The 10,931-nt window shown below is 42.1% G+C and overlaps 1 long non-coding RNA gene across 1 annotated transcript; it reads left to right on the top strand.

Moving 5' to 3' along the window:
• Positions 1-2,134: 2,134 nt before the first annotated feature.
• Positions 2,135-6,746, top strand: LOC139314891 (uncharacterized). Its single transcript, XR_011600227.1, has 3 exons — positions 2,135-2,238; positions 5,348-5,441; positions 6,408-6,746. It is a non-coding gene; the product is annotated as an uncharacterized lncRNA (long non-coding RNA).
• The last annotated feature ends 4,185 nt before the right edge of the window (positions 6,747-10,931 follow it).

Below are 10,931 nucleotides of genomic sequence, written 5' to 3'. Positions count from 1 at the left end.
AGGAAATTAGGTGGGAATCTGGCTCTTTAAGTTCTCCTGTTTGTTTATTCAGGAAAGAGGTTGTTAAGTGTAAAGGGCAGGCAAATCAAAGCCAGAGCAATGTAAACGCCTCAGGCAAAAAAAAAAAAAGGTGGTAAATTTTTTTTTTCCTCTTTGACTTTAAACAGTCCTTTCAATGAAGCCTGGTTATTTATGCCCCACCCATCTCCGCTCTTCCACCAAGCACAGCACCTCCATATACACCCCCCCCCTTTACACTTAACAACCTCTTTCCTGAATAAACAAACAGGAGAACTTAAAGAGCCAGATTCCTTCCTAATTTCCTAAGGAAAAAGTCTGTTTGTAATGGGTAGCTCTGTGTATTTGATAAGCTATATAAGAGCGGTGGTGGTGGTGGTGGGGAGTTAGGGTCCTTCTGCTCCTTTGCCAACGATCCCTTCCCTGCAAGGGCATGGAGCACCTGGTCTTTCCCTGGACTTCAATGGAAAGCCCGGCTGGCATCCTGGAGGGAGGTCCAGAAGGCCACCAAGCATGCCAACTGGGCTCCCAGTTGAATTCCAGGGAAAGACTGTCCACCCTGACCGGGGGTCTAGCCCTCCCAGAGATGTTTGGAGAAAGGAACGTGAGCAGAGAAAGAGAAAAGGATAAGCAGTTGGAATTAGTGTTGCTCCTCACTCCATTTCCATTCTTGAAAGCAGCCTGGCTTTGAACCTGTCCTCTTCAATGGCCAGCAGAATTGGCTGACTTCCCTAATGTAGCCTCTGAATAAAAGGGGAACACAAGCCCCACAGCCAGACCCCAGAACGATTGAATTAATGGGTGGCTGTCCTTCAGGGCAGGGGGCAGCAGCCCCCGCTGGGCTCCTCCAGAGAACCAGCAAATGTGTCCTCCCCTCTTCCCCAAATCCTTACTTGCAGTGCTGATCAGGAGCAGTGCCCCCCAGAAGCAGAAGACTGCAATATGCACCCCCATTCTCCTGGTATTGCTCCGTCCAGACAGAGAGCCATGGGGAGAGGGCAGGTCCAAGCACTTCCCAAACGAGAAACAAGGAACAACCACAGCCTTTCTTGCTGCTTGCTCAGTACCCGGGCAGGATTGAAGCCCAGAATGCCAAACAAAGATTGCCAGAGGGAGTGGTGGTACTCAGCAATGCCACCCCATCCTTCAATGCTGAGGGGGTGAGGCTTGGCACACCCAGAGAGCTACTAACTAGGGCAGCCCCGGTTGGGGACGAAATACCTTTGCCCCCTCCCAGCCCCCTCTTCCACAGGGAGAGGCCCTGGGAACCCCACCTGATGAATCCCTTGCCCTCTGCAGCCTCCCTCCCCCCATCTTTTGTGGCAAAGAGATGCAAACCAGCCCTTGTCAGGCACTCAGGACAAAGGAGGGGGTGTTGTTGGCCCTCCTGAGCCTCCCTCTGAACTGCAGCCCCCGCTCGTCCACTCCCCCACAGCCCCTGCTTGTCCACTCCCAAAGCCCCCAAGTCCCTGCACCGATTGGCTGCGAACTGTCCTGGGTGCTCAAAAGCCCGACATGAACTGACGAATGGGCCGCTGCAAAGGGACTAGGACGGAGGGGCGGTGGCCCATGTGCCGGGGCGAAAGAATGGGGGAGGGCCAGCCAAGGAGAAAAGTTTTTGGATAATAACGTGGAGGAGAAAATCTGGAGGAGAAACAGGGCCAAGGGCTCGAGCTGAAAAGTCGTAGACCCAGCCCAAGATCATGTATCTTTTGTGACCTGACAAGCAAAGTCAATGGGGAAACCAGATTCACTTAACAACTGGTTTATTAATTATTCAACTACAGTGATTCACTTAACTGTGGCAAGCAAGGTCATAAAAGTCACTTAAGAAATGTCTTACTTAACAATGGAAATTCTGGGCTCAGTTGTAGTAGTGAATTGAGGGCTACCTGTATAAGACTGAATTTGATAGTGTAGCTGAATTTGGTGCAATTACAATTAACAACTACAGAAAAGCTTCCAAATTAGAGCAGAAGTTACTTATAAATGAGACAGAATGATTGTATGGTTATTTAAAGAACCTATGAATACTAATATTGCCTGAATTTTTTATTGTTATATATTGTTTTCTCAGGACTTGAAAACATGCAAGCTGAACAGTACAAAATGGCTTTTTCCTGTTTCAAAATGGCTGCAGATCACAACTATAGCAAAGCCCAATACAATCTAGGATTATGCTATGAACATGGAAGAGGCACCACAAAGGACATGACTAAGGTTTTCAAGTCCCATTTGTTTTATTCAGCCTGTGTTATCTAGGTAGAAAATTGAGGGAGAGGAAATCATTTATTAGCTATTAAATGCCTAAGTATATCCTGGAACATAGAGACAAGTTCAATAGTTGCCCTTTCCTTTTTCCTATCTTGTTGCTTCTTCACTGCAGAAAAAATATATTTGGTGGAAAGTGTTATGAAAGTGTGCAAAAAAGGTACACAACAATTGTACAACATTGCATATTAAGAAGGGAAAGAGGGCCAAAGGTACCACTTCTCAAATATTAGTGTGAGTTCATATGCATTTGTTTCTGATGAGTTATTGACTTCAGTCTAGGAAGAAGACAGCCTGCCTAGCATAAATAATAGGAAAGGATATGCTGTGATATTAATTTTGCAGGCCAGCAGCTCAAAGCCTGTTGGAAATCAAAGAAATTCCTTCTTTGGGTTATCCTTGTCAGAAGACAGTAGTAGGCTATGTGTCAAATCAGTCTTGATTTTTAGCAACTGCTGGGACTACTTGAAATTTTCTTGGCAAGGGTTTTTACTTACGACTTTACCAAACTGACTCTCCTTTTAATATAGATACAAGCTATTAATATTTTGTTTCTTAGTATTTGTAACTGAGATTGTGCAAAGCATTCAAGAGAGGTGTTTAATAATGTGCATTTGAGTAAATGAGCACCTTTCTTTTGATATGTTAAAGTTGCCACATGTTTTGCAAGACCCACGTAGCTGCTTCCAAAGCTGTTTCCAACTGCTACGTTTTTTTGCCTTTTTTTTTCTTAGGTGCCTTGCTTTTGGTGTAGAAGCTTGGCCCTCTGTGTTTTCATTTGTGCTTAAAGGAGGGGAGGGAATCTCTGGGTGCATGAGTTACCACGTGTTGTCCACCTTGCCTTGCCTTTCAAATACCAGTAGGGATTTTTTTAAAAAAAGACACCTTCTCTTGACAAGTTGCTACACAGTAATTACCTTTATTGTATGGAATTACATCTGGATAAGGAAAACATATTCTGTGTTGCAATTATATTTATAAAAGCTTCCACTGGCGGCAATGGAAAGCAGTTTTTTTCCCCCAAGAACATGTATAGGAGGGAAAATATTTTGGAACATGTTATATAATCTTGGTTGAGTTTGGGCCCATCATTCTCTCTCAATCCAACCTACTTCACAAGTTTTTGTTATGAGGAAAAATAAGAGAGGGAAACGCTATTTTTACGTCTGAGAGCACAAAAAGTAAGATTATGAATCTAATAAATAAATATGAACTGGAGAGACAGAACAAGGGGGGGTCATTCCTAATGCAGTGATTTAGGCTTTTATGACATTGGAAAGTTAAAATGACACACAAAGTGGATTGGACCGGGAAATATCAATTCAATGTTTTTACTTGCACTTTTCATGCATTCAATAGTGCATGAATAGTATACTTTTCAGTATTCAGATTGAGTCTTAAGAACTGCAAAAGTATTTTGAAGGCTAAAGATAAGAGCTGTCAAACTCGCGGGCCAGATGCATCAAGTGCTGGCCACGCCCACCCCCATTTTAGTGAATGGGAAAAAGTTACAATATTTCACGTGACAACAACATGATGCCGCGAGTTTGATACTCCTGCTATAGATTAATTAACTTTACCTTACAAAATCTTCATCATAAATTTCTTTTAAAATTTCTCATTAACATAAAGCTGTACAATAAGGCAGCCCTACAAAATATTTTTCAATGTCTTATCTATCATTTGTCTATCAAATCTATAACAAAATAACAGAGTTGGAAGGGAACTTGGAGGTCTTCTAGTCCAACCCCTGCTCAGGCAGGAAACAGACAAATGGTTGTCCAGCCTCTTCTTAAAACTTCTAATGTTGAAGCATTCACAACTTCTGGAGGCAAATTGTTCCACTGATTAATTGTTCTAACTGTCAGGAAATTTCTCCTTAGTTCTAAGTTGCTTCTCTGATTAGTTTCCATTCATTGCTTCTTGTTCTGCCTTCAGGTGGTTTGGAGAATAGCTTGACTCCATCTTCTTTGTGGCAACGCCTTAGATATTGGAACACTGCTGTCATGTCAACCCTAGTCTTCTTTTCATTAAACTCGACATACCCAATTCCAGCAACTGTTCTTTATATGTTTTAGCCTCCAGTTCCCTAATCATCTTGGTTGCTCTTCTTTGCACTCTTTCTAGAATCTCAGCATCTTTTTTATATTGTGGCGACCAAAACTGGATGCAGTATTTCAAGTGTGATTTTATATATTATAAGGCAGGGGTCCCCAACCTGTGGGCCATAGTTCAATCTTGGTTTCATCACGCCAGACAAGAGAATCTTGTTCCTCACAGTCTGAGAGTGGGATTTCATGAGCTTTGCATTGAGGAGAGGCTTCCATCTAGCCACTCTTCCATAAAGCTGTCAGTTGTCTCTGTCCCATCTCCACACAGGATCACTGGAGCTCAGTCAGAGTAACCATCGGGTTCTTGGTCACCTCTCTTACTAGGGCCCTTCTCGCCCGATTGTTCAGTTTGACCAGGCAACCAGCTCTTGGAAGAGACCTGGTTGTGCCAAACCCACTTGAGAATTATGGAGGCCACTGTGTTTTTAGGAATCTTCAGTGCAGCAGGATTTATTTATTTTATTTTATTTTAGTCTTCCCTGGATCTGTGCCTTACAATAATCCTGTCTCTGAGCTCTGCAGGTAGTTCCTTTGACCTCATGCCTTTTGCTCTGCTATAGTATGCATTGTCAGCTGTGACACCTTCTCTATAGACCGGTGTGTGCCTTTCCAAATCATGTCCAATCAATTTAATTTACCACAGGTCAACTCCAGTCAAGATGTAGAAACATGTCACCAAGAGAAATGGGAGGCTCCTGAGCTAAATTCCGTGTTGTTGCAAAGGGTCTGAATACTTATGCCAATGTTTCAGTTTTTCTTTTTAATAAATTTATAGACATTTCTAAAATTCCTGTTTTCACTTTGTCATTATGAGGTACTGAGAGTTAGATTAATGAGGAAAAATGAATTTCAACAACTGTAGAATCAGGCTGCAGCATAACAAATGTTATACAGTTTTCTCAGTAAGTAGTAATGTTTTTTTTTCAAAAATTGCTATTTCTTTATAGGCAATCTTCTATTATCAGCGGGCAGCTCATCAGGGACACTTCTTGGCCCAATACCGCTATGTTAAATGGCTTTTCTGTTGCTGGTACAAAGCAGGTAACAACAGCAAAGTAAACATCTCATCTGGCAACCATTTTAGGGGGAACCCTGGTGAATTATTAGGAAAATTTTGGCATTGTGTTCACTCTTGAAAGTAATTTGGAGTAATTAATGCATGCCATGTTTAGGTTATTAAGCAGAACCTTTTTACCTGTCTTTATGGTTAGCTAGTTACAAAGCATTTTTAGATATTGTTAGCACAAAAAACACTGAACCAGTTCATTATATTTTGGAGAGGTTGCCCTTATTGACTGTAAGGTTTTGGAATCCTCTAAACCAGATGAAAGAATGAATTACCAGCAAGCAAGTTATAAATCTGAAGAGAGAATAAACATTCTCTTCCATTAGTAGAATGAACACTATAAAGGAGAAAACAACAGATACTCAGCTTTATTTATTTATTAAATAAATCTCACTGTCAAGCAATCCAGGGCAGCAGTTGATGGATCAGATACCAGTAAAAAGAATAAAAAGCTTGGGTAAGCAAGAAATGTGGGAGAAATGTTATAATAAATGAAATGATAATATTAAGATATGATAAATAGTGGAGCAATAGGAAGAAGACACAAAAGATGTACTCAGATGATTCACTGAATGATTATTACTATATGTTTGTCTATAAAATAAAAAAAACTTTTATAAAAAAAACTTGGGTAGGTGGAATAGTGGAATGGCCTCTGCTGTTGAATAAATGATCATGGGCAGGAAGAATGATTGGAAAAATAGGGGAAAGCATGTACTGTTTTTTATCATCTCCACTGTGCCCTGTTTTGCAACTATAGGCTCATTAGGTAGTGAAAGATTGAGGCTGGGATCTCCCAGCCCACATTCTGATATACCACCATGCTGTCTGGGCTTCTGGTGTGAACCCTGCCATTTAAGCTTGTTCAGCAACATGTTTACAAAGTTTGAATCTATATGAAGCACAATTTTAATATCTGTGGTCTGTGTTCTTTATCTCAGCTATGCAGAACCAGAATGAATTACCACTGAAAGAAAGAACCTGTCTGTCCAGCCCTTGCCTTCAGAGCCTTGGTCAGCCACTGAGTGCTCACTTGGGACAGCCAGCTGTTGGCTTGCTTCGCTCATGGAGTATAGGACATCTGGAAGATATGGCAGATAGTTGTGAACTGCAATCCTATTTGGGGTTATCTGATGAAGTCTCCATCAAATTACAGCCTTTACCCTGCTGTTCAGAAATAGTAGTTGATTAACATGGATCATGAGAAAACTTCCTTTTCAGAAACTTGAAAAAATATAGTTATGATCCTATCTTACTTTTTATAAGATTAGAATCAGATAGACATTTTGAAGTTATATTTAATTGTCTCATAAATGTATAACTTCTTACCTGGTACTGAGGTAAGAAGTTGTTATCATTGAATATTATAACCAAACCCAGCTTGAATGTACTATTTCATCCTACAAATTTCTGTTCTCACTAACCTCAGGAAAGTATAAATATTAATATGCTATATGACAACTTTTCTTCAAACTTGAAAAATAGTCACCAAGCCTTCATTAAATGTTTTGGAGAAAATTTGTACTCAGTGTTTGAACTGAACATTCTCGTTATAATCAAACCATGAAAGTGTTACATCCATAAAAATGTAACTATGGGGCTAATCTCACCTATACCATATGGTTTTCAAACCTAAGAAACAGGATTTTTTGGATGCCTAGAATTTAGTGGTGGCATTTAGTTTACATGTGGTTTACATCAGTGGTGACATTCAAATTTTTTCTCTACCGGTTCTGTGGAGCACGGCTTGGGGGGTGTCCTGTGACTGAGTAGGCATGGCCAACTCAATGTCATTCACGACCACTCGGTCACATGACACCCTATCACCAAGCCACACCCATAGAACCTGGTAGGAAAAAATGTGTGTATGAGCACAAGAAGGGCTCATAGTGAATGCTGTGGCAGAGACAAGCCAAACTTTTCTCCTTCCATTCACAGCAGAGCTGCTGCTCCCTTTATGGTGCCCCCCCGGCCCCCTACCTCCCCGGGGTTGAAGAATCTTAAAGCAGCAGCTCTGCTGTGAATGGAGGGAGAAAACTTCAGATTTTCTCTGCTGCATTTAACGTTGAATTCTGTGGAATATCGAGTGGCCGGAAGGGCCAAGTGAGCGGCTGGATGAGATGAGCGGTGAACAGGTGGGCATGGGTGCAGCCAACCAGGGGTGATTTTTATTGGTTCAGCGAACTGATTCAAATTGTCCCTACCGATTCACCAAAGCCGGTCCAATCTGGTCAAATTTCACCCTTGGTTTACATTAAGGAAAAAAGCTATGCTTCTAACTGTCCTAAACGAACTATCATAACAATTTCTGCAGTGAGTTTCATGTAAAAGAATAACTAGCATTTCTCTAGAAAGATCAGGTGTATAATTAGGTCAGCAGTATAGTATCTGGAAACGAGGGGTGTGATCCCAAAACATTATCATTCTCAAGAAAAGTTGTTTCCCAAATGGTTGGAATTTTTCCTTCATACATTTTTATACAGAAATTGTCTTTGCAACTGCCAATTTCAAAAGCATTTCTCTTTGTATCTTGCTATATATATATGCTGAGATTTGTTGCAAGAATCCCAGAATAAATTTTCCTGACTCAAAGTCGTCTCAAACACAGCATTCATTGTATTTTCCAGGGTGTGTCTATTGTACTTGATTTATATATCGTTAGAACCATAGGACTGGAAGAGACTTTGATGTCTTTTAGTCCAATCCACTGCCCTTATACCATCCCAGACAAATGGTTCTCCAATCTTTTTTGAATGATGGAGGACCTATAACTCTGGGAGGTAAGTCATTCCCACTGCCAGGAAATTCCTTCTTATTTCCAGGTTGGATCTCCCTGGAAGCTTCCACCCATTATCCTGCATGTTATCCTGCATTCAGATGTTATGGAGAATAAATTGTTGCCCTCTTCCCCGTGACAGCCCATCACATCTCCCTTAAGCTTTCTCTTTGCTAGGTTAAACATACCTAACTCCCTTAGCCATTCATCATATGATTTAGTGGTACTATCACTTCCAGTAATCTTCATGCTATTCCTAATTGTTTTGCCAAAGTCTCAAAAGTATGTGATTAAACTCTATGATTTTATGACTCAGTGAAAATTATACAACACCTGTTGAGATAATATCCCTCTAATGCCTGCCTTGCCTAAATGACTTGAATATTAGGCATAATTGACACCTAGAAGATGTATCAAAAACATGCAAAAGTCTGCAAGAACCTGCAATAGACAGGCTCAAAGTGATGTGCAGTGAGAGGTAGCAAACTGGCTGAGAGAAGGTGAGCCAAGTTGGAGACGGGCATGGCAGATACAGAAGGACAAATGTGAGGAGCTGAGTGCATCGAGCCCAAGGACCCTGGCAGAGGTGACAGGCAATGAATCAAGTGAGAGATGAGGGGCAGTGAAAGGCAAGAGATGCATGGCAAACCAAGTTCCTGAGAGTAGATGAGAGGCAGCAAAGCTGGAGAACCAGCTGAGAAACAAGAATCTGAATTGAGAATTCTAGCAGTGACCAGGCAGGCAAAGGGCAAGAAGGCAGGGAAAATAAGGCCAGGTAAGTGAAAGACAAAATAGGGAGGAAGGAGATAAGTACTTCACAACAGGAAACAGTGATCAATTTTCAAGGTAGAGAATTGAGGGCTAAAGAGGGTAAACTTTTAATTTATTAATTTATTTTAAAAAATTAAATTGTTTTTTTAAAAAGGTTTTTTTTACAATTTTTAAAACACTTTAATGAACTAGTGAAAAAAAGTCAAAGAAAAAACATTGACATTGTTGTGACTTGAGTTTATGCCCATAGAAGATCCAAATTGCATTTAAATGAATTACTAGAAGGAGAAAAAAAGGATTCAGAGGCAACTCTAGCTACTCTGAAACTCAACCTACAAAGTGAGGAATGCCAACCTAGGCATGAAGACTACATCCAAATGGAGCACAATAAGTAACAGGAAAAACCCTGGGATTGCTGCAACCCGTAGCCAACCCCACTCTCTCATGGAAAGAAATTTCTATGAATTTTATTATGGAACTGTCAGAAGGTTCAGGGAACACAGTGATTTTGCTCATAACCGACCTATTCTCCAAGGAGACTCCCCTTGCCCTAAGAAAACATTAAAAACCCACACACTCCATTCCATGGCCGGGTCTCGCAAGATCGCCGTAGCGAGATCAATGGCCCCAGGCCTACCAGAAAAGCCAGGTATTCATCGCTTTCTGGAAGGCCAATAGGATGGAGGCGGTCTGGACCTCAGGAGGTAATTGGTTCCAGAGAGCCAGGGCAGCCACAGAGAAGGCCCTCTCTCGCAGGCCCGCCAACTGACATTGTTTAGCTGACGGGACCCAGAGGAGACCAGCTCTGTGAGATCTTACCAGTCGCTGGGAGCTATGCGGTAGAAGGCGGTCTCGAAGATAGCCTGGCCCTGAGCCATGTAGGGCTTTAAAGGTAATAACCAACACCTTGAATTGTGCCCGGAGACCAATAGGGAGCCAGTGCAGCTCGCGGAGAATTGGTATAATGTGTGTATCTAGGTGCACCCACGACAGCTGGCGCGTCTGCATTCTGGACCAACTGTAGTCTCCGAACACTTTTCAAGGGTAGCCCCATGTAGAGCACGTTGCAATAGTCCAACCATGAGGTGACAAGGGCATGAGTGACTGTGAGGAGAGCCTCCTGATCCAAGTAGGGTCGCAATTGGTGCACCAGGCGAACCTGTGCAAAGGTCCCCCTAGCCACAGCTGTCAGATGTTCCAATCTTAGCTGTGAGTCTAGGAGGACACCCAGATTGCGAGCCCGTTCTGAGGGAGACAATTTCTCCCCCCCCCCAGGACCAAGGATGGACAATCGACATAGTCTTTAGGAGGCAGTACCCACAGCCATTCGGTCTTGTCTGGGTTAAGTCTGAGCCTGTTGACTCCCATCCAGGCCCTCACAGCCTCCTTATTTACATCATAAATTCTGGCAGGAGTTCCTGAAACTGTTGGGGACCTCCCAGGGATGCAGTTTCTTGCACCATCCCCAAACTAACAGAGTTTGTGAATATGTGAATGGTGTGTTGGAGCAGTACCAGTGGTGAAATTCAAATTTTTTTACTACCAGTTTTGTGGGCATGGCAGGGGAAGGATATTGCAAAATCTCCATTCCCACCCCACTCTGGGGCAGCCAGACGTGGTATTTGCCGGTTCTCCGAACTATTCAAAATTTCTGCTACCGGTTCTCCAGAACCTGTCAGAACCTGCTGGATTTCACCCCTGAGCAATACCTCTGTTGCTACTTAAATTATCAACAAGATGACCGGGTGGACCTCTTACCATTTGCAGAAGTCACATATAACTCTGTCCACAACAGCACGGGGTTTACAGGTGAAACTCAAAAAATTAGAATATCGTGCAAAAGTTCATTTATTTCAGTAATGCAACTTAAAAGGTGAAACTAATATATGAGATAGACTCATTACATGCAAAGCGAGAT

The sequence above is a fragment of the Pituophis catenifer genome, unplaced genomic scaffold (genome assembly GCF_029215685.1).
Source record: "Pituophis catenifer annectens isolate HBS135680 unplaced genomic scaffold, rPitCat1.0.hap2 SCAF_3, whole genome shotgun sequence".
Classification (NCBI taxonomy): Eukaryota; Metazoa; Chordata; class Lepidosauria; order Squamata; family Colubridae; genus Pituophis; species Pituophis catenifer.
This window is presented reverse-complemented; position numbering and strand designations above follow the sequence as displayed.